At 39.7% G+C, this 22,094-nt stretch overlaps 9 non-coding genes across 9 annotated transcripts; all 9 read left to right on the top strand.

Annotated features, from left to right (window-relative positions):
* Positions 1 to 291: 291 nt before the first annotated feature.
* trnaf-gaa (transfer RNA phenylalanine (anticodon GAA)) lies at positions 292 to 364 on the top strand. Its single transcript has one exon. It is a non-coding gene; the product is annotated as a tRNA-Phe (tRNA).
* Positions 365 to 487: 123 nt separating this feature from the next.
* trnaq-cug (transfer RNA glutamine (anticodon CUG)) lies at positions 488 to 559 on the top strand. The gene has a single exon. It is a non-coding gene; the product is annotated as a tRNA-Gln (tRNA).
* A 5,219-nt stretch (positions 560 to 5,778) lies between these two features.
* On the top strand, positions 5,779 to 5,850 carry trnaq-uug (transfer RNA glutamine (anticodon UUG)). The gene has a single exon. It is a non-coding gene; the product is annotated as a tRNA-Gln (tRNA).
* Positions 5,851 to 11,961: 6,111 nt separating this feature from the next.
* Positions 11,962 to 12,034, top strand: trnaf-gaa (transfer RNA phenylalanine (anticodon GAA)). Its single transcript has one exon. It is a non-coding gene; the product is annotated as a tRNA-Phe (tRNA).
* Positions 12,035 to 12,179: 145 nt separating this feature from the next.
* On the top strand, positions 12,180 to 12,251 carry trnaq-cug (transfer RNA glutamine (anticodon CUG)). Its single transcript has one exon. It is a non-coding gene; the product is annotated as a tRNA-Gln (tRNA).
* A 3,241-nt stretch (positions 12,252 to 15,492) lies between these two features.
* On the top strand, positions 15,493 to 15,565 carry trnaf-gaa (transfer RNA phenylalanine (anticodon GAA)). Its single transcript has one exon. It is a non-coding gene; the product is annotated as a tRNA-Phe (tRNA).
* A 146-nt stretch (positions 15,566 to 15,711) lies between these two features.
* Positions 15,712 to 15,783, top strand: trnaq-cug (transfer RNA glutamine (anticodon CUG)). Its single transcript has one exon. It is a non-coding gene; the product is annotated as a tRNA-Gln (tRNA).
* Positions 15,784 to 17,061: 1,278 nt separating this feature from the next.
* On the top strand, positions 17,062 to 17,134 carry trnaf-gaa (transfer RNA phenylalanine (anticodon GAA)). Its single transcript has one exon. It is a non-coding gene; the product is annotated as a tRNA-Phe (tRNA).
* Positions 17,135 to 17,257: 123 nt separating this feature from the next.
* Positions 17,258 to 17,329, top strand: trnaq-cug (transfer RNA glutamine (anticodon CUG)). Its single transcript has one exon. It is a non-coding gene; the product is annotated as a tRNA-Gln (tRNA).
* The last annotated feature ends 4,765 nt before the right edge of the window (positions 17,330 to 22,094 follow it).

Below are 22,094 nucleotides of genomic sequence, written 5' to 3'. Positions count from 1 at the left end.
AACATGGCTGGGGTACTGTTAGTCTGGAGCTCTGATGGTGGCAGGTTCCTGCTTGCTCTAAGAATAAAATTCCAATCAAGATGTACATGGACCATTTCTGATTTTTGTTTGATACAGTACCGATTTTGTTTGCATTGCCCAAAACAACTCAGTTGGGAGACATTGAATCCATTGATCCGTCAACAAACATCGGTAGAACCTACCAATACTTAAAGGAAAAAAGGGAAAATTTTAATCAAGTGAGTGTTTCCAAAGTTGTGGCTCAACAAGTAAGTTCTAGCTTAAAAATGAGCCGAAATAGCTCAGTTGGGAGAGCGTCAGACTGAAGATCTGAAGGTCCCTGGTTCAATCCCGGGTTTCGGCATTGTTCTTGGTACATAGCTGCTTAGGTAATAGCTGCTTGCCAGAAGCCTGATAACAAAATTGCTGCTTGGCCAGTATGTGGCTGTAATTGCCTGGAAAAAAAACACAATCAGTGAAACAGCTTGGTTCCATGGTGTAATGGTTAGCTCTCTGGACTCTGAATCCAGTGATCTGAGTTCAAATCTCAGTGGAACCTGACAAGAGTTAGCATAGGTGCCTTTATGCAACTAGACAAACTGTCTTGTCAGAAACTTAGCTTTTTGGTCCATGATGTTGAGCCCACATTTGCTTATTCTGACTAACATGGCTGGGGTACTGGAGCTCTGATGGTGGCAGGTTCCTGCTTGCTCTAAGAATAAAATTCCAATCAACATGTACATGGACCATTTCTGATTTTTGTTTGATACAGTACTGATTTTGTTTGCATTGCCCAAAACAACTCAGTTGGGAGACATTGAATCCATGGATCCGTCAACAAACATCGGTAGAACCTACCAATACTTAAAGAAAAAAAGGGAAAAGTTTAATCAAGAGACTGTTTCCAAAGTTGTGGCTCAACAAGCAAGTTCTAGCTTAAAAGTGAGCTGAAATAGACAAACTGTCTTGTCAGAAACTTAGCTTTATACCAAGTTATTTCTGAGGTCCCAGACAAATTGAATAGGGTACAATTCAGCGTTTTGTTTTATACACTACTGATTTGTGTGCAGTGGCCAAAATTACTCAGTTTGGAGACTTTCAATCCAGTGATCCCATTTCACATCTCTTGTAAAGATGATTCTGGAGCTAATTCTGTTGAAGGTGAACATGGGCCAAGGCTGAATTCTTTGGTCCATGATGTTGAGCCCACTTTTGCTTATTCTGACTAACATGGCTGGGGTACAGTTAGTCTGGAGCTCTGATGGTGGCAGGTTCCTGCTTGCTCTAAGAATAAAATTCCAATCAACATGTACATGGACCATTTCTGATTTTTGTTTGATACAGTACTGATTTTGTTTGCATTGCCCAAAACAACTCAGTTGGGAGACATTGAATCCATTGATCCGTCAACAAACATCGGTAGAACCTACGAATACTTAAAGAAAAAAAGGGAAAAGTTTGATCAAGGGACTGTTTCCAAAGTTGTGGCTCAACAAGCAAGTTCTAGCTAAAAATTGAGCTGAAATAGACAAACTGTCTTGTCAGAAACTTAGCCTTGTACCGTTATTTCTGAGGTCCCAGACAAATTTGAAAATGTGAATAGGGTACAATTCAGTGTTTTGTTTTATACACTACTGTTTTGTGTGCAGTGGCCAAAATTACTCAGTTTGGAGACTTTCAATCCAGTGATCCCATTTCACATCTCTTGTAAAGATTATTCTGGAGCTAATTCTGTTGAAGGTGAACATGGGCCAAGGCTGAATTCTTTGGTCCATCATGTTGAGCCCACTTTTGCTTATTCTGACTAACATGGCTGGGGTACAGTTAGTCTGGAGCTCTGATGGTGGCAGGTTCCTGCTTGCTCTAAGAATAAAATTCCAATCAACATGTACATGGACCATTTCTGATTTTTGTTTGATACAGTACTGATTTTGTTTGCATTGCCCAAAACAACTCAGTTGGGAGACATTGAATCCATTGATCCGTCAACAAACATCGGTAGAACCTACGAATACTTAAAGAAAAAAAGGGAAAAGTTTAATCAAGAGACTGTTTCCAAAGTTGTGGCTCAACAAGCAAGTTCTAGCTAAAAAGTGAACTGAAATAGACAAACTGTCTTGTCAGAAACTTAGCCTTGTACTGTTATTTCTGAGGTCCCAGACAAATTGAAAATGTGAATAGGGTACAATTCAGTGTTTTGTTTTATACACTACTGTTTTGTGTGCAGTGGCCCAAATTACTCAGTTTGGAGACTTTCAATCCAGTGATCCCATTTCACATCTCTTGTAAAGATGATTCTGAAGCTAATTCTGTTGAAGGTGAACATGGGCCAAGGCTGAATTCTTTGGTCCATGATGTTGAGCCCACTTTTGCTTATTCTGACTAACATGGCTGGGGTACTGTTAGTCTGGAGCTCTGATGGTGGCAGGTTCCTGCTTGCTCTAAGAATAAAATTCCAATCAAGATGTACATGGACCATTTCTGATTTTTGTTTGATACAGTACCGATTTTGTTTGCATTGCCCAAAACAACTCAGTTGGAAGACATTGAATCCATTGATCCGTCAACAAACATCGGTAGAACCTACCAATACTTAAAGGGAAAAAGGGAAAAGTTTAATCAAGCGAGTGTTTCCAAGGTTGTGGCTCAACAAGCAAGTTCTAGCTAAAAAGTGAGCTGAAATAGACAAACTGTCTTGTCAGAAACTTAGCTTTGTACCAAGTTATTTCTGAGGTCCCAGACAAATTGAAAATGTGAATAGGGTACAATTCAGCGTTTTGTTTTATACACTACTGATTTGTGTGCAGTGGCCAAAATTACTCAGTTTGGAGACTTTCAATCCAGTGATCCCATTTCACATCTCTTGTAAAGATGATTCTGGAGCTAATTCTGTTGAAGGTGAACATGGGCCAAGGCTGAATTCTTTGGTCCATGATGTTGAGCCCACTTTTGCTTATTCTGACTAACATGGCTGGGGTACAGTTAGTCTGGAGCTCTGATGGTGGCAGGTTCCTGCTTGCTCTAAGAATAAAATTCCAATCAACATGTACATGGACCATTTCTGATTTTTGTTTGATACAGTACTGATTTTGTTTGCATTGCCCAAAACAACTCAGTTGGGAGACATTGAATCCATTGATCCGTCAACAAACATCGGTAGAACCTACGAATACTTAAAGAAAAAAAGGGAAAAGTTTAATCAAGAGACTGTTTCCAAAGTTGTGGCTCAACAAGCAAGTTCTAGCTAAAAAGTGAACTGAAATAGACAAACTGTCTTGTCAGAAACTTAGCCTTGTACTGTTATTTCTGAGGTCCCAGACAAATTGAAAATGTGAATAGGGTACAATTCAGCGTTTTGTTTTATACACTACTGTTTTGTGTGCAGTGGCCCAAATTACTCAGTTTGGAGACTTTCAATCCAGTGATCCCATTTCACATCTCTTGTAAAGATGATTCTGAAGCTAATTCTGTTGAAGGTGAACATGGGCCAAGGCTGAATTCTTTGGTCCATGATGTTGAGCCCACTTTTGCTTATTCTGACTAACATGGCTGGGGTAGTGTTAGTCTGGAGCTCTGATGGTGGCAGGTTCCTGCTTGCTCTAAGAATAAAATTCCAATCAACATGTACATGGACCATTTCTGATTTTTGTTTGATACAGTACCGATTTTGTTTGCATTGCCCAAAACAACTCAGTTGGGAGACATTGAATCCATTGATCCGTCAACAAACATCGGTAGAACCTACCAATACTTAAAGGGAAAAAGGGAAAAGTTTAATCAAGCGAGTGTTTCCAAGGTTGTGGCTCAACAAGCAAGTTCTAGCTAAAAAGTGAGCTGAAATAGACAAACTGTCTTGTCAGAAACTTAGCTTTGTACCAAGTTATTTCTGAGGTCCCAGACAAATTGAAAATGTGAATAGGGTACAATTCAGCGTTTTGTTTTATACACTACTGATTTGTGTGCAGTGGCCAAAATTACTCAGTTTGGAGACTTTCAATCCAGTGATCCCATTTCACATCTCTTGTAAAGATGATTCTGGAGCTAATTCTGTTGAAGGTGAACATGGGCCAAGGCTGAATTCTTTGGTCCATGATGTTGAGCCCACTTTTGCTTATTCTGACTAACATGGCTGGGGTACAGTTAGTCTGGAGCTCTGATGGTGGCAGGTTCCTGCTTGCTCTAAGAATAAAATTCCAATCAACATGTACATGGACCATTTCTGATTTTTGTTTGATACAGTACTGATTTTGTTTGCATTGCCCAAAACAACTCAGTTGGGAGACATTGAATCCATTGATCCGTCAACAAACATCGGTAGAACCTACGAATACTTAAAGAAAAAAAGGGAAAAGTTTAATCAAGAGACTGTTTCCAAAGTTGTGGCTCAACAAGCAAGTTCTAGCTAAAAAGTGAACTGAAATAGACAAACTGTCTTGTCAGAAACTTAGCCTTGTACTGTTATTTCTGAGGTCCCAGACAAATTGAAAATGTGAATAGGGTACAATTCAGCGTTTTGTTTTATACACTACTGTTTTGTGGGCAGTGGCCCAAATTACTCAGTTTGGAGACTTTCAATCCAGTGATCCCATTTCACATCTCTTGTAAAGATTATTCTGGAGCTAATTCTGTTGTAGGTGAACATGGGCCAAGGCTGATTTCTTTGGTCCATGATGTTGAGCCCACTTTTGCTTATTCTGACTAACATGGCTGGGGTAATGTTAGTCTGGAGTTCTGATGGTGGCAGGTTCCTGCTTGCTCTAAGAATAAAATTCCAATCAAGATGTACATGGACCATTTCTGATTTTTGTTTGATACAGTACCGATTTTGTTTGCATTGCCCAAAACAACTCAGTTGGGAGACATTGAATCCATTGATCCGTCAACAAACATCGGTAGAACCTACCAATACTTAAAGGGAAAAAGGGAAAAGTTTAATCAAGGGAGTGTTTCCAAAGTTGTGGCTCAACAAGTAAGTTCTGGCTTAAAAGTGAGCTGAAATAGACAAACTGTCTTGTCAGAAACTTAGCTTAATACCAAGTTATTTCTGAGGTCCCAGACAAATTGAATAGGGTACAATTCAGCGTTTTGTTTTATACACTACTGATTTGTGTGCAATGGCCAAAATTACTCAGTTTGGAGACTTTCAATCCAGTGATCCCATTTCTCATCTCTTGTAAAGATGATTCTGCAGCTAATTCTGTTGAAGGTGAACATGGGCCAAGGCTGAATTCTTTGGTCCATCATGTTGAGCCCACTTTTGCTTATTCTGACTAACATGGCTGGGGTAATGTTAGTCTGGAGCTCTGATGGTGGCAGGTTCCTGCTTGCTCTAAGAATAAAATTCCAATCAAGATGTACATGGACCATTTCTGATTTTTGTTTGATACAGTACCGATTTTGTTTGCATTGCCCAAAACAACTCAGTTGGGAGACATTGAATCCATTGATCCGTCAACAAACATCGGTAGAACCTACCAATACTTAAAGGGAAAAAGGGAAAAGTTTAATCAAGCGAGTGTTTCCAAAGTTGTGGCTCAACAAGTAAGTTCTGGCTTACAAGTGAGTTGAAATAGCTCAGTTGGGAGAGCCTCAGACTGAATATCTGAAGGTCCCTGGTGCAATCCCAGGTTCGGCATTCCTCTGGTATCTTGACAACAGCGGCATAATCACTGGCCTTTTAGGTAGTAGCTGCTTGCCAGAAGCCTGACAATGTAATTACTGCTTGGTCAGAATGTGGCTGTAATTGCCTGGAAAAGAATACAATCAACAAAACACCTTGGTTCCATGGTGTAATGGTTAGCACTCTGGACTTTGAATCCAGTGATCTGAGTTCAAATCTCAGTGGAACCTGACAAGAGTTAGCATAGGTACCTCTATGAAACTAGACAAACTGTTGTGTCAGAAACTTAGCTTCTTTGGTCCATGATGTTGAGCCCACATTTGCTTTTTCTGACTAACATGGCTGGGGTACTGGAGCTCTGATGCTGGCAGGTTCCTGCTTGCTCTAAGAATAAAATTCCAATCAACATGTACATGGACCATTTCTGATTTTTGTTTGATACAGTACTGATTTTGTTTGCATTGCCCAAAACAACTCAGTTGGGAGACATTGAATCCATTGATCCGTCAACAAACATCGGTAGAACCTACGAAAACTTAAAGAAAAAAAGGGAAAAGTTTAATCAAGAGACTGTTTCCAAAGTTGTCGCTCAACAAGCAAGTTCTAGCTAAAAAGTGAGCTGAAATAGAAAAACTGTCTTGTCAGAAACTTAGCTTTGTACCAAGTTATTTCTGAGGTCCCAGACAAATTCAAAATGTGAATAGGGTACAATTCAGCGTTTTGTTTTATACACTACTGATTTGTGTGCAGTGGCCAAAATTACTCAGTTTGGAGACTTTCAATCCAGTGATCCCATTTCACATCTCTTGTAAAGATGATTCTGGGGCTAATTCTGTTGAAGGTGAACATGGGCCAAGGCTGAATTCTTTGGTCCATAATGCTGAGCCCACTTTTGCTCATTCTGACTAACATGGCTGGGGTACTGTTAGTCTGGAGCTCTGATGGTGGCAGGTTCCTGCTTGCTCTAAGAATAAAATTCCGATCAACATGTACATGGACCATTTCTGATTTTTGTTTGATACGGTACTGATTTTGTTTGCATTGCCCAAAACAACTCAGTTGGGAGACATTGAATCCATTGATCCGTCAACAAACATCGGTAGAACCTACGAATACTTAAAGAAAAAAAGGGAAAAGTTTAATCAAGAGACTGTTTCCAAAGTTGTGGCTCAACAAGCAAGTTCTAGCTTAAAAGTGAGCTGAAATAGACAAACTGTCTTGTCAGAAACTTAGCTTTATACCAAGTTATTTCTGAGGTCCCAGACAAATTGAATAGGGTACAATTCAGCGTTTTGTTTTATACACTACTGATTTGTGTGCAATGGCCAAAATTACTCAGTTTGGAGACTTTCAATCCAGTGATCCCATTTCACATCTCTTGTAAAGATGATTCTGGAGCTAATTCTGTTGAAGGTGAACATGGGCCAAGGCTGAATTCTTTGGTCCATGATGTTGAGCCCACATTTGCTTATTCTGACTAACATGGCTGGGGTAATGTTAGTCTGGAGCTCTGATGGTGGCAGGTTCCTGCTTGCTCTAAGAATAAAATTCCAATCAACATGTACATGGACCATTTCTGATTTTTGTTTGATACGGTACTGATTTTGTTTGCATTGCCCAAAACAACTCAGTTGGGAGACATTGAATCCATTGATCCGTCAACAAACATCGGTAGAACCTACGAATACTTAAAGAAAAAAAGGGAAAAGTTTAATCAAGAGACTGTTTCCAAAGTTGTGGCTCAACAAGCAAGTTCTAGCTAAAAAGTGAGCTGAAATAGACAAACTGTCTTGGCAGAAAATTAGCCTTGTACCAAGTTATTTCTGAGGTCCCAGACAAATTGAAAATGTGAACAGGGTACAATTCAGCGTTTTGTTTTATACACTACAGATTTGTGTGCAGTGGCCAAAATTACTCAGTTTGGAGACTTTCAATCCAGTGATCCCATTTCACATCTCTTGTAAAGATGATTCTGCAGCTAATTCTGTTGAAGGTGAACATGGGCCAAGGCTGAATTCTTTGGTCCATGATGTTGAGCCCACTTTTGCTTATTCTGACTAACATGGCTGGGGTACTGGAGTTCTGATGGTGGCAGGTTCCTGCTTGCTCTAAGAATAAAATTCCAATCAAGATGTACATGGACCATTTCTGATTTTTGTTTGATACAGTACCGATTTTGTTTGCATTGCCCAAAACAACTCAGTTGGGAGACATTGAATCCATTGATCCGTCAACAAACATCGGTAGAACCTACCAATACTTAAAGGGAAAAAGGGAAAAGTTTAATCAAGGGAGTGTTTCCAAAGTTGTGGCTCAACAAGTAAGTTCTAGCTTAAAAGTGAGCTGAAATAGACAAACTGTCTTGTCAGAAACTTAGCTTTATACCAAGTTATTTCTGAGGTCCCAGACAAATTGAATAGGGTACAATTCAGCGTTTTGTTTTATACACTACTGATTTGTGTGCAATGGCCAAAATTACTCAGTTTGGAGACTTTCAATCCAGTGATCCCATTTCACATCTCTTGTAAAGATGATTCTGTAGGTAATTCTGTTGAAGGTGAACATGGGCCAAGGCTGAATTCTTTGGTCCATGATGTTGAGCCCACTTTTGCTTATTCTGACTAACATGGCTGGGGTAATGTTAGTCTGGAGCTCTGATGGTGGCAGGTTCCTGCTTGCTCTAAGAATAAAATTCCAATCAAGATGTACATGGACCATTTCTGATTTTTGTTTGATACAGTACTGATTTTGTTTGCATTGCCCAAAACAACTCATTTGGGAGACATTGAATCCATTGATCCGTCAACAAACATCGGTAGAAACTACCAATACTTAAAGAAAAAAAGGGAAAAGTTTAACCAAGAGACTGTTTCCAAAGTTGTGGCTCAACAAGCAAGTTCTAGCTAAAAAGTGAGCTGAAATAGACAAACTGTCTTGTCAGAAACTTAGCTTTGGACCAAGTTATTTCTGAGGTCCCAGACAAATTGAAAATGTGAACAGGGTACAATTCAGCGTTTTGTTTTATACACTACAGATTTGTGTGCAGTGGCCAAAATTACTCAGTTTCGAGACTTTCAATCCAGTGATCCCATTTCACATCTCTTGTAAAGATGATTCTGGAGCTAATTCTGTTGAAGGTGAACATGGGCCAAGGCTGAATTCTTTGGTCCATGATGTTGAGCCCACTTTTGCTTATTCTGACTAACATGGCTGGGGTACTGGAGTTCTGATGGTGGCAGGTTCCTGCTTGCTCTAAGAATAAAATTCCAATCAAGATGTACATGGACCATTTCTGATTTTTGTTTGATACAGTACCGATTTTGTTTGCATTGCCCAAAACAACTCAGTTGGGAGACATTGAATCCATTGATCCGTCAACAAACATCGGTAGAACCTACCAATACTTAAAGGGAAAAAGGGAAAAGTTTAATCAAGGGAGTGTTTCCAAAGTTGTGGCTCAACAAGTAAGTTCTAGCTTAAAAGTGAGCTGAAATAGACAAACTGTCTTGTCAGAAACTTAGCTTTATACCAAGTTATTTCTGAGGTCCCAGACAAATTGAATAGGGTACAATTCAGCGTTTTGTTTTATACACTACTGATTTGTGTGCAATGGCCAAAATTACTCAGTTTGGAGACTTTCAATCCAGTGATCCCATTTCACATCTCTTGTAAAGATGATTCTGTAGCTAATTCTGTTGAAGGTGAACATGGGCCAAGCTGAATTCTTTGGTCCATGATGTTGAGCCCACTTTTGCTTATTCTGACTAACATGGCTGGGGTACTGTTAGTCTGGAGCTCTGATGGTGGCAGGTTCCTGCTTGCTCTAAGAATAAAATTCCAATCAAGATGTACATGGACCATTTCTGATTTTTGTTTGATACAGTACCGATTTTGTTTGCATTGCCAAAACAACTCAGTTGGGAGACATTGAATCCATTGATCCGTCAACAAACATCGGTAAAACCTACCAATACTTAAAGGGAAAAAGGGAAAAGTTTAATCAAGGGAGTGTTTCCAAAGTTGTGGCTCAACAAGTAAGTTCTAGCTTAAAAGTGAGCTGAAATAGACAAACTGTCTTGTCAGAAACTTAGCTTTATACCAAGTTATTTCTGAGGTCCCAGACAAATTGAATAGGGTACAATTCAGCGTTTTGTTTTATACACTACTGATTTGTGTGCAATGGCCAAAATTACTCAGTTTGGAGACTTTCAATCCAGTGATCCCATTTCACATCTCTTGTAAAGATGATTCTGTAGCTAATTCTGTTGAAGGTGAACATGGGCCAAGCTGAATTCTTTGGTCCATGATGTTGAGCCCACTTTTGCTTATTCTGACTAACATGGCTGGGGTACTGTTAGTCTGGAGCTCTGATGGTGGCAGGTTCCTGCTTGCTCTAAGAATAAAATTCCAATCAAGATGTACATGGACCATTTCTGATTTTTGTTTGATACAGTACCGATTTTGTTTGCATTGCCCAAAACAACTCAGTTGGGAGACATTGAATCCATGGATCCGTCAACAAACATCGGTAGAACCTACCAATACTTAAAGGGAAAAAGGGAAAAGTTTAATCAAGGGAGTGTTTCCAAAGTTGTGGCTCAACAAGTAAGTTCTAGCTTAAAAGTGAGCTGAAATAGACAAACTGTCTTGTCAGAAACTTAGCTTTATACCAAGTTATTTCTGAGGTCCCAGACAAATTGAATAGGGTACAATTCAGCGTTTTGTTTTATACACTACTGATTTGTGTGCAATGGCCAAAATTACTCAGTTTGGAGACTTTCAATCCAGTGATCCCATTTCACATCTCTTGTAAAGATGATTCTGTAGCTAATTCTGTTGAAGGTGAACATGGGCCAAGCTGAATTCTTTGGTCCATGATGTTGAGCCCACTTTTGCTTATTCTGACTAACATGGCTGGGGTACTGTTAGTCTGGAGCTCTGATGGTGGCAGGTTCCTGCTTGCTCTAAGAATAAAATTCCAATCAAGATGTACATGGACCATTTCTGATTTTTGTTTGATACAGTACCGATTTTGTTTGCATTGCCCAAAACAACTCAGTTGGGAGACATTGAATCCATTGATCCGTCAACAAACATCGGTAGAACCTACCAATACTTAAAGGGAAAAAGGGAAAAGTTTAATCAAGCGAGTGTTTCCAAGGTTGTGGCTCAACAAGCAAGTTCTAGCTAAAAAGTGAGCTGAAATAGACAAACTGTCTTGTCAGAAACTTAGCTTTATACCAAGTTATTTCTGAGGTCCCAGACAAATTGAATAGGGTACAATTCAGCGTTTTGTTTTATACACTACTGATTTGTGTGCAATGGCCAAAATTACTCAGTTTGGAGACTTTCAATCCAGTGATCCCATTTCACATCTCTTGTAAAGATGATTCTGTAGCTAATTCTGTTGAAGGTGAACATGGGCCAAGCTGAATTCTTTGGTCCATGATGTTGAGCCCACTTTTGCTTATTCTGACTAACATGGCTGGGGTACTGTTAGTCTGGAGCTCTGATGGTGGCAGGTTCCTGCTTGCTCTAAGAATAAAATTCCAATCAAGATGTACATGGACCATTTCTGATTTTTGTTTGATACAGTACCGATTTTGTTTGCATTGCCCAAAACAACTCAGTTGGGAGACATTGAATCCATGGATCCGTCAACAAACATCGGTAGAACCTACCAATACTTAAAGGGAAAAAGGGAAAAGTTTAATCAAGGGAGTGTTTCCAAAGTTGTGGCTCAACAAGTAAGTTCTAGCTTAAAAGTGAGCTGAAATAGACAAACTGTCTTGTCAGAAACTTAGCTTTATACCAAGTTATTTCTGAGGTCCCGGACAAATTGAATAGGGTACAATTCAGCATTTTGTTTTATACACTACTGATTTGTGTGCAATGGCCAAAATTACTCAGTTTGGAGACTTTCAATCCAGTGATCCCATTTCACATCTCTTGTAAAGATGATTCTGGAGCTAATTCTGTTGAAGGTGAACATGGGTCAAGGCTGAATTCTTTGGTCCATGATGTTGAGCCCACTTTTGCTTATTCTGACTAACATGGCTGGGGTACTGTTAGTCTGGAGCTCTGATGGTGGCAGGTTCCTGCTTGCTCTAAGAATAAAATTCCAATCAACATGTACATGGACCATTTCTGATTTTTGTTTGATACAGTACCGATTTTGTTTGCATTGCCCAAAACAACTCAGTTGGGAGACATTGAATCCATTGATCCGTCAACAAACATCGGTAGAACCTACCAATACTTAAAGGAAAAAAGGGAAAAGTTTAATCAAGTGAGTGTTTCCAAAGTTGTGGCTCAGCAAGTAAGTGCTAGCTTAAAAATGAGCCGAAATAGCTCAGTTGGGAGAGCGTCAGACTGAAGATCTGAAGGTCCCTGGTTCAATCCCGGGTTTCGGCATTGTTCTTGGTATCTTGATGACAGCGGCATAATCACTGGCCTTTTAGGTAGTAGCTGCTTGCCAGAAGCCTGATAACAAAATTGCTGCTTGGCCAGTATGTGGCTGTAATTGCCTGGAAAAAAAACACAATCAGTGAAACAGCTTGGTTCCATGGTGTAATGGTTAGCACTCTGGACTCTGAATCCAGTGATCTGAGTTCAAATCTCAGTGGAACCTGACAAGAGTTAGCATAGGTGCCTTTATGCAACTAGACAAACTGTCTTGTCAGAAACTTAGCTTTTTTGGTCCATGATGTTGAGCCCACATTTGCTTATTCTGACTAACATGGCTGGGGTACTGGAGCTCTGATGGTGGCAGGTTCCTGCTTGCTCTAAGAATAAAATTCCAATCAACATGTACATGGACCATTTCTGATTTTTGTTTGATACAGTACTGATTTTGTTTGCATTGCCCAAAACAACTCAGTTGGGAGACATTGAATCCATGGATCCGTCAACAAACATCGGTAGAACCTACCAATACTTAAAGAAAAAAAGGGAAAAGTTTAATCAAGAGACTGTTTCCAAAGTTGTGGCTCAACAAGCAAGTTCTAGCTTAAAAGTGAGCTGAAATAGACAAACTGTCTTGTCAGAAACTTAGCTTTATACCAAGTTATTTCTGAGGTCCCAGACAAATTGAATAGGGTACAATTCAGCGTTTTTGTTTTATACACTACTGATTTGTGTGCAGTGGCCAAAATTACTCAGTTTGGAGACTTTCAATCCAGTGATCCCATTTCACATCTCTTGTAAAGATGATTCTGGAGCTAATTCTGTTGAAGGTGAACATGGGCCAAGGCTGAATTCTTTGGTCCATGATGTTGAGCCCACTTTTGCTTATTCTGACTAACATGGCTGGGGTACTGTTAGTCTGGAGCTCTGATGGTGGCAGGTTCCTGCTTGCTCTAAGAATAAAATTCCAATCAACATGTACATGGACCATTTCTGATTTTTGTTTGATACAGTACTGATTTTGTTTGCATTGCCCAAAACAACTCAGTTGGGAGACATTGAATCCATTGATCCGTCAACAAACATCGGTAGAACCTACCAATACTTAAAGAAAAAAAGGGAAAAGTTTAATCAAGAGACTGTTTCCAAAGTTGTGGCTCAACAAGCAAGTTCTAGCTTAAAAGTGAGCTGAAATAGACAAACTGTCTTGTCAGAAACTTAGCTTTATACCAAGTTATTTCTGAGGTCCCAGACAAATTGAATAGGGTACAATTCAGCGTTTTGTTTTATACACTACTGATTTGTGTGCAGTGGCCAAAATTACTCAGTTTGGAGACTTTCAATCCAGTGATCCCATTTCACATCTCTTGTAAAGATGATTCTGGAGCTAATTCTGTTGAAGGTGAACATGGGCCAAGGCTGAATTCTTTGGTCCATGATGTTGAGCCCACTTTTGCTTATTCTGACTAACATGGCTGGGGTACTGTTAGTCTGGAGCTCTGATGGTGGCAGGTTCCTGCTTGCTCTAAGAATAAAATTCCAATCAACATGTACATGGACCATTTCTGATTTTTGTTTGATACAGTACTGATTTTGTTTGCATTGCCCAAAACAACTCAGTTGGGAGACATTGAATCCATTGATCCGTCAACAAACATCGGTAGAACCTACGAATACTTAAAGAAAAAAAGGGAAAAGTTTAATCAAGAGACTGTTTCCAAAGTTGTGGCTCAACAAGCAAGTTCTAGCTTAAAAGTGAGCTGAAATAGACAAACTGTCTTGTCAGAAACTTAGCTTTATACCAAGTTATTTCTGAGGTCCCGGACAAATTGAATAGGGTACAATTCAGTGTTTTGTTTTATACACTACTGATTTGTGTGCAGTGGCCAAAATTACTCAGTTTGGAGACTTTCAATCCAGTGATCCCATTTCACATCTCTTGTAAAGATGATTCTGGAGCTAATTCTGTTGAAGGTGAACATGGGCCAAGGCTGAATTCTTTGGTCCATGATGTTGAGCCCACTTTTGCTTATTCTGACTAACATGGCTGGGGTACTGTTAGTCTGGAGCTCTGATGGTGGCAGGTTCCTGCTTGCTCTAAGAATAAAATTCCAATCAACATGTACATGGACCATTTCTGATTTTTGTTTGATACAGTACTGATTTTGTTTGCATTGCCCAAAACAACTCAGTTGGGAGACATTGAATCCATTGATCCGTCAACAAACATCGGTAGAACCTACGAATACTTAAAGAAAAAAAGGGAAAAGTTTAATCAAGAGACTGTTTCCAAAGTTGTGGCTCAACAAGCAAGTTCTAGCTTAAAAGTGAGCTGAAATAGACAAACTGTCTTGTCAGAAACTTAGCTTTATACCAAGTTATTTCTGAGGTCCCGGACAAATTGAATAGGGTACAATTCAGTGTTTTGTTTTATACACTACTGATTTGTGTGCAGTGGCCAAAATTACTCAGTTTGGAGACTTTCAATCCAGTGATCCCATTTCACATCTCTTGTAAAGATGATTCTGGAGCTAATTCTGTTGAAGGTGAACATGGGCCAAGGCTGAATTCTTTGGTCCATGATGTTGAGCCCACTTTTGCTTATTCTGACTAACATGGCTGGGGTACTGGAGCTCTGATGGTGGCAGGTTCCTGCTTGCTCTAAGAATAAAATTCCAATCAACATGTACATGGACCATTTCTGATTTTTGTTTGATACAGTACCGATTTTGTTTGCATTGCCCAAAACAACTCAGTTGGGAGACATTGAATCCATTGATCCGTCAACAAACATCGGTAGAACCTACCAATACTTAAAGGGAAAAAGGGAAAAGTTTAATCAAGGGAGTGTTTCCAAAGTTGTGGCTCAACAAGTAAGTTCTAGCTTAAAAGTGAGCTGAAATAGACAAACTGTCTTGTCAGAAACTTAGCTTTATACCAAGTTATTTCTGAGGTCCCAGACAAATTGAATAGGGTACAATTCAGCGTTTTGTTTTATACACTACTGATTTGTGTGCAATGGCCAAAATTACTCAGTTTGGAGACTTTCAATCCAGTGATCCCATTTCACATCTCTTGTAAAGATGATTCTGTAGGTAATTCTGTTGAAGGTGAACATGGGCCAAGGCTGAATTCTTTGGTCCATGATGTTGAGCCCACTTTTGCTTATTCTGACTAACATGGCTGGGGTACTGTTAGTCTGGAGCTCTGATGGTGGCAGGTTCCTGCTTGCTCTAAGAATAAAATTCCAATCAAGATGTACATGGACCATTTCTGATTTTTGTTTGATACAGTACCGATTTTGTTTGCATTGCCCAAAACAACTCAGTTGGGAGACATTGAATCCATTGATCCGTCAACAAACATCGGTAGAACCTACCAATACTTAAAGGAAAAAAGGGAAAAGTTTAATCAAGTGAGTGTTTCCAAAGTTGTGGCTCAGCAAGTAAGTTCTGGCTTAAAAATGAGCCGAAATAGCTCAGTTGGGAGAGCGTCAGACTGAAGATCTGAAGGTCCCTGGTTCAATCCCGGGTTTCGGCATTGTTCTTGGTATCTTGATGACAGCGGCATAATCACTGGCCTTTTAGGTAGTAGCTGCTTGCCAGAAGCCTGATAACAAAATTGCTGCTTGGCCAGTATGTGGCTGTAATTGCCTGGAAAAAAAAACACAATCAGTGAAACAGCTTGGTTCCATGGTGTAATGGTTAGCACTCTGGACTCTGAATCCAGTGATCTGAGTTCAAATCTCAGTGGAACCTGACAAGAGTTAGCATAGGTGCCTTTATGCAACTAGACAAACTGACTTGTCAGAAACTTAGCTTTTTTGGTCCATGATGTTGAGCCCACATTTGCTTATTCTGACTAACATGGCTGGGGTACTGGAGCTCTGATGGTGGCAGGTTCCTGCTTGCTCTAAGAATAAAATTCCAATCAACATGTACATGGACCATTTCTGATTTTTGTTTGATACAGTACTGATTTTGTTTGCATTGCCCAAAACAACTCAGTTGGGAGACATTGAATCCATGGATCCGTCAACAAACATCGGTAGAACCTACCAATACTTAAAGAAAAAAAGGGAAAAGTTTAATCAAGAGACTGTTTCCAAAGTTGTGGCTCAACAAGCAAGTTCTAGCTTAAAAGTGAGCTGAAATAGACAAACTGTCTTGTCAGAAACTTAGCTTTATACCAAGTTATTTCTGAGGTCCCAGACAAATTGAAAATGTGAATAGGGTACAATTCAGCGTTTTGTTTTATACACTACTGATTTGTGTGCAGTGGCCAAAATTACTCAGTTTGGAGACTTTCAATCCAGTGATCCCATTTCACATCTCTTGTAAAGATGATTCTGGAGCTAATTCTGTTGAAGGTGAACATGGGCCAAGGCTGAATTCTTTGGTCCATGATGTTGAGCCCACTTTTGCTTATTCTGACTAACATGGCTGGGGTACAGTTAGTCTGGAGCTCTGATGGTGGCAGGTTCCTGCTTGCTCTAAGAATAAAATTCCAGACAATTTCTGAGGTCCCAGACAAATTGAATAGGGTACAATTCAGCGTTTTGTTTTATACACTACTGATTTGTGTGCAATGGCCAAAATTACTTAGTTTGGAGACTTTCAATCCAGTGATCCCATTTCACATCTCTTGTAAAGATGATTCTGGAGCTAATTCTGTTGAAGGTGAACATGGGCCAAGGCTGAATTCTTTGGTCCATGATGTTGAGCCCACTTTTGCTTATTCTGACTAACATGGCTGGGGTACTGTTAGTCTGGAGCTCTGATGGTGGCAGGTTCCTGCTTGCTCTAAGAATAAAATTCCAATCAAGATGTACATGGACCATTTCTGATTTTTGTTTGATACAGTACCGATTTTGTTTGCATTGCCCAAAACAACTCAGTTGGGAGACATTGAATCCATTGATCCGTCAACAAACATCGGTAGAACCTACCAATACTTAAAGGAAAAAAGGGAAAATTTTAATCAAGTGAGTGTTTCCAAAGTTGTGGCTCAGCAAGTAAGTTCTAGCTTAAAAATGAGCCGAAATAGCTCAGTTGGGAGAGCGTCAGACTGAAGATCTGAAGGTCCCTGGTTCAATCCCGGGTTTCGGCATTGTTCTTGGTACATAGCTGCTTAGGTAATAGCTGCTTGCCAGAAGCCTGATAACAAAATTGCTGCTTGGCCAGTATGTGGCTGTAATTGCCTGGAAAAAAAACACAATCAGTGAAACAGCTTGGTTCCATGGTGTAATGGTTAGCTCTCTGGACTCTGAATCCAGTGATCTGAGTTCAAATCTCAGTGGAACCTGACAAGAGTTAGCATAGGTGCCTTTATGCAACTAGACAAACTGTCTTGTCAGAAACTTAGCTTTTTGGTCCATGATGTTGAGCCCACATTTGCTTATTCTGACTAACATGGCTGGGGTACTGGAGCTCTGATGGTGGCAGGTTCCTGCTTGCTCTAAGAATAAAATTCCAATCAACATGTACATGGACCATTTCTGATTTTTGTTTGATACAGTACTGATTTTGTTTGCATTGCCCAAAACAACTCAGTTGGGAGACATTGAATCCATGGATCCGTCAACAAACATCGGTAGAACCTACCAATACTTAAAGAAAAAAAGGGAAAAGTTTAATCAAGAGACTGTTTCCAAAGTTGTGGCTCAACAAGCAAGTTCTAGCTTAAAAGTGAGCTGAAATAGACAAACTGTCTTGTCAGAAACTTAGCTTTATACCAAGTTATTTCTGAGGTCCCAGACAAATTGAATAGGGTACAATTCAGCGTTTTGTTTTATACACTACTGATTTGTGTGCAGTGGCCAAAATTACTCAGTTTGGAGACTTTCAATCCAGTGATCCCATTTCACATCTCTTGTAAAGATGATTCTGGAGCTAATTCTGTTGAAGGTGAACATGGGCCAAGGCTGAATTCTTTGGTCCATGATGTTGAGCCCACTTTTGCTTATTCTGACTAACATGGCTGGGGTACAGTTAGTCTGGAGCTCTGATGGTGGCAGGTTCCTGCTTGCTCTAAGAATAAAATTCCAATCAACATGTACATGGACCATTTCTGATTTTTGTTTGATACAGTACTGATTTTGTTTGCATTGCCCAAAACAACTCAGTTGGGAGACATTGAATCCATTGATCCGTCAACAAACATCGGTAGAACCTACGAATACTTAAAGAAAAAAAGGGAAAAGTTTGATCAAGGGACTGTTTCCAAAGTTGTGGCTCAACAAGCAAGTTCTAGCTAAAAATTGAGCTGAAATAGACAAACTGTCTTGTCAGAAACTTAGCCTTGTACCGTTATTTCTGAGGTCCCAGACAAATTTGAAAATGTGAATAGGGTACAATTCAGTGTTTTGTTTTATACACTACTGTTTTGTGTGCAGTGGCCAAAATTACTCAGTTTGGAGACTTTCAATCCAGTGATCCCATTTCACATCTCTTGTAAAGATTATTCTGGAGCTAATTCTGTTGAAGGTGAACATGGGCCAAGGCTGAATTCTTTGGTCCATCATGTTGAGCCCACTTTTGCTTATTCTGACTAACATGGCTGGGGTACAGTTAGTCTGGAGCTCTGATGGTGGCAGGTTCCTGCTTGCTCTAAGAATAAAATTCCAATCAACATGTACATGGACCATTTCTGATTTTTGTTTGATACAGTACTGATTTTGTTTGCATTGCCCAAAACAACTCAGTTGGGAGACATTGAATCCATTGATCCGTCAACAAACATCGGTAGAACCTACGAATACTTAAAGAAAAAAAGGGAAAAGTTTAATCAAGAGACTGTTTCCAAAGTTGTGGCTCAACAAGCAAGTTCTAGCTAAAAAGTGAACTGAAATAGACAAACTGTCTTGTCAGAAACTTAGCCTTGTACTGTTATTTCTGAGGTCCCAGACAAATTGAAAATGTGAATAGGGTACAATTCAGTGTTTTGTTTTATACACTACTGTTTTGTGTGCAGTGGCCCAAATTACTCAGTTTGGAGACTTTCAATCCAGTGATCCCATTTCACATCTCTTGTAAAGATGATTCTGAAGCTAATTCTGTTGAAGGTGAACATGGGCCAAGGCTGAATTCTTTGGTCCATGATGTTGAGCCCACTTTTGCTTATTCTGACTAACATGGCTGGGGTACTGTTAGTCTGGAGCTCTGATGGTGGCAGGTTCCTGCTTGCTCTAAGAATAAAATTCCAATCAAGATGTACATGGACCATTTCTGATTTTTGTTTGATACAGTACCGATTTTGTTTGCATTGCCCAAAACAACTCAGTTGGAAGACATTGAATCCATTGATCCGTCAACAAACATCGGTAGAACCTACCAATACTTAAAGGGAAAAAGGGAAAAGTTTAATCAAGCGAGTGTTTCCAAGGTTGTGGCTCAACAAGCAAGTTCTAGCTAAAAAGTGAGCTGAAATAGACAAACTGTCTTGTCAGAAACTTAGCTTTGTACCAAGTTATTTCTGAGGTCCCAGACAAATTGAAAATGTGAATAGGGTACAATTCAGCGTTTTGTTTTATACACTACTGATTTGTGTGCAGTGGCCAAAATTACTCAGTTTGGAGACTTTCAATCCAGTGATCCCATTTCACATCTCTTGTAAAGATGATTCTGGAGCTAATTCTGTTGAAGGTGAACATGGGCCAAGGCTGAATTCTTTGGTCCATGATGTTGAGCCCACTTTTGCTTATTCTGACTAACATGGCTGGGGTACAGTTAGTCTGGAGCTCTGATGGTGGCAGGTTCCTGCTTGCTCTAAGAATAAAATTCCAATCAACATGTACATGGACCATTTCTGATTTTTGTTTGATACAGTACTGATTTTGTTTGCATTGCCCAAAACAACTCAGTTGGGAGACATTGAATCCATTGATCCGTCAACAAACATCGGTAGAACCTACGAATACTTAAAGAAAAAAAGGGAAAAGTTTAATCAAGAGACTGTTTCCAAAGTTGTGGCTCAACAAGCAAGTTCTAGCTAAAAAGTGAACTGAAATAGACAAACTGTCTTGTCAGAAACTTAGCCTTGTACTGTTATTTCTGAGGTCCCAGACAAATTGAAAATGTGAATAGGGTACAATTCAGCGTTTTGTTTTATACACTACTGTTTTGTGTGCAGTGGCCCAAATTACTCAGTTTGGAGACTTTCAATCCAGTGATCCCATTTCACATCTCTTGTAAAGATGATTCTGAAGCTAATTCTGTTGAAGGTGAACATGGGCCAAGGCTGAATTCTTTGGTCCATGATGTTGAGCCCACTTTTGCTTATTCTGACTAACATGGCTGGGGTAGTGTTAGTCTGGAGCTCTGATGGTGGCAGGTTCCTGCTTGCTCTAAGAATAAAATTCCAATCAACATGTACATGGACCATTTCTGATTTTTGTTTGATACAGTACCGATTTTGTTTGCATTGCCCAAAACAACTCAGTTGGGAGACATTGAATCCATTGATCCGTCAACAAACATCGGTAGAACCTACCAATACTTAAAGGGAAAAAGGGAAAAGTTTAATCAAGCGAGTGTTTCCAAGGTTGTGGCTCAACAAGCAAGTTCTAGCTAAAAAGTGAGCTGAAATAGACAAACTGTCTTGTCAGAAACTTAGCTTTGTACCAAGTTATTTCTGAGGTCCCAGACAAATTGAAAATGTGAATAGGGTACAATTCAGCGTTTTGTTTTATACACTACTGATTTGTGTGCAGTGGCCAAAATTACTCAGTTTGGAGACTTTCAATCCAGTGATCCCATTTCACATCTCTTGTAAAGATGATTCTGGAGCTAATTCTGTTGAAGGTGAACATGGGCCAAGGCTGAATTCTTTGGTCCATGATGTTGAGCCCACTTTTGCTTATTCTGACTAACATGGCTGGGGTACAGTTAGTCTGGAGCTCTGATGGTGGCAGGTTCCTGCTTGCTCTAAGAATAAAATTCCAATCAACATGTACATGGACCATTTCTGATTTTTGTTTGATACAGTACTGATTTTGTTTGCATTGCCCAAAACAACTCAGTTGGGAGACATTGAATCCATTGATCCGTCAACAAACATCGGTAGAACCTACGAATACTTAAAGAAAAAAAGGGAAAAGTTTAATCAAGAGACTGTTTCCAAAGTTGTGGCTCAACAAGCAAGTTCTAGCTAAAAAGTGAACTGAAATAGACAAACTGTCTTGTCAGAAACTTAGCCTTGTACTGTTATTTCTGAGGTCCCAGACAAATTGAAAATGTGAATAGGGTACAATTCAGCGTTTTGTTTTATACACTACTGTTTTGTGGGCAGTGGCCCAAATTACTCAGTTTGGAGACTTTCAATCCAGTGATCCCATTTCACATCTCTTGTAAAGATTATTCTGGAGCTAATTCTGTTGTAGGTGAACATGGGCCAAGGCTGATTTCTTTGGTCCATGATGTTGAGCCCACTTTTGCTTATTCTGACTAACATGGCTGGGGTAATGTTAGTCTGGAGTTCTGATGGTGGCAGGTTCCTGCTTGCTCTAAGAATAAAATTCCAATCAAGATGTACATGGACCATTTCTGATTTTTGTTTGATACAGTACCGATTTTGTTTGCATTGCCCAAAACAACTCAGTTGGGAGACATTGAATCCATTGATCCGTCAACAAACATCGGTAGAACCTACCAATACTTAAAGGGAAAAAGGGAAAAGTTTAATCAAGGGAGTGTTTCCAAAGTTGTGGCTCAACAAGTAAGTTCTGGCTTAAAAGTGAGCTGAAATAGACAAACTGTCTTGTCAGAAACTTAGCTTAATACCAAGTTATTTCTGAGGTCCCAGACAAATTGAATAGGGTACAATTCAGCGTTTTGTTTTATACACTACTGATTTGTGTGCAATGGCCAAAATTACTCAGTTTGGAGACTTTCAATCCAGTGATCCCATTTCTCATCTCTTGTAAAGATGATTCTGCAGCTAATTCTGTTGAAGGTGAACATGGGCCAAGGCTGAATTCTTTGGTCCATCATGTTGAGCCCACTTTTGCTTATTCTGACTAACATGGCTGGGGTAATGTTAGTCTGGAGCTCTGATGGTGGCAGGTTCCTGC

The sequence above is a fragment of the Ictalurus punctatus genome, chromosome 10 (assembly GCF_001660625.3).
Source record: "Ictalurus punctatus breed USDA103 chromosome 10, Coco_2.0, whole genome shotgun sequence".
Taxonomy (NCBI): Eukaryota; Metazoa; Chordata; class Actinopteri; order Siluriformes; family Ictaluridae; genus Ictalurus; species Ictalurus punctatus.
This window is presented reverse-complemented; position numbering and strand designations above follow the sequence as displayed.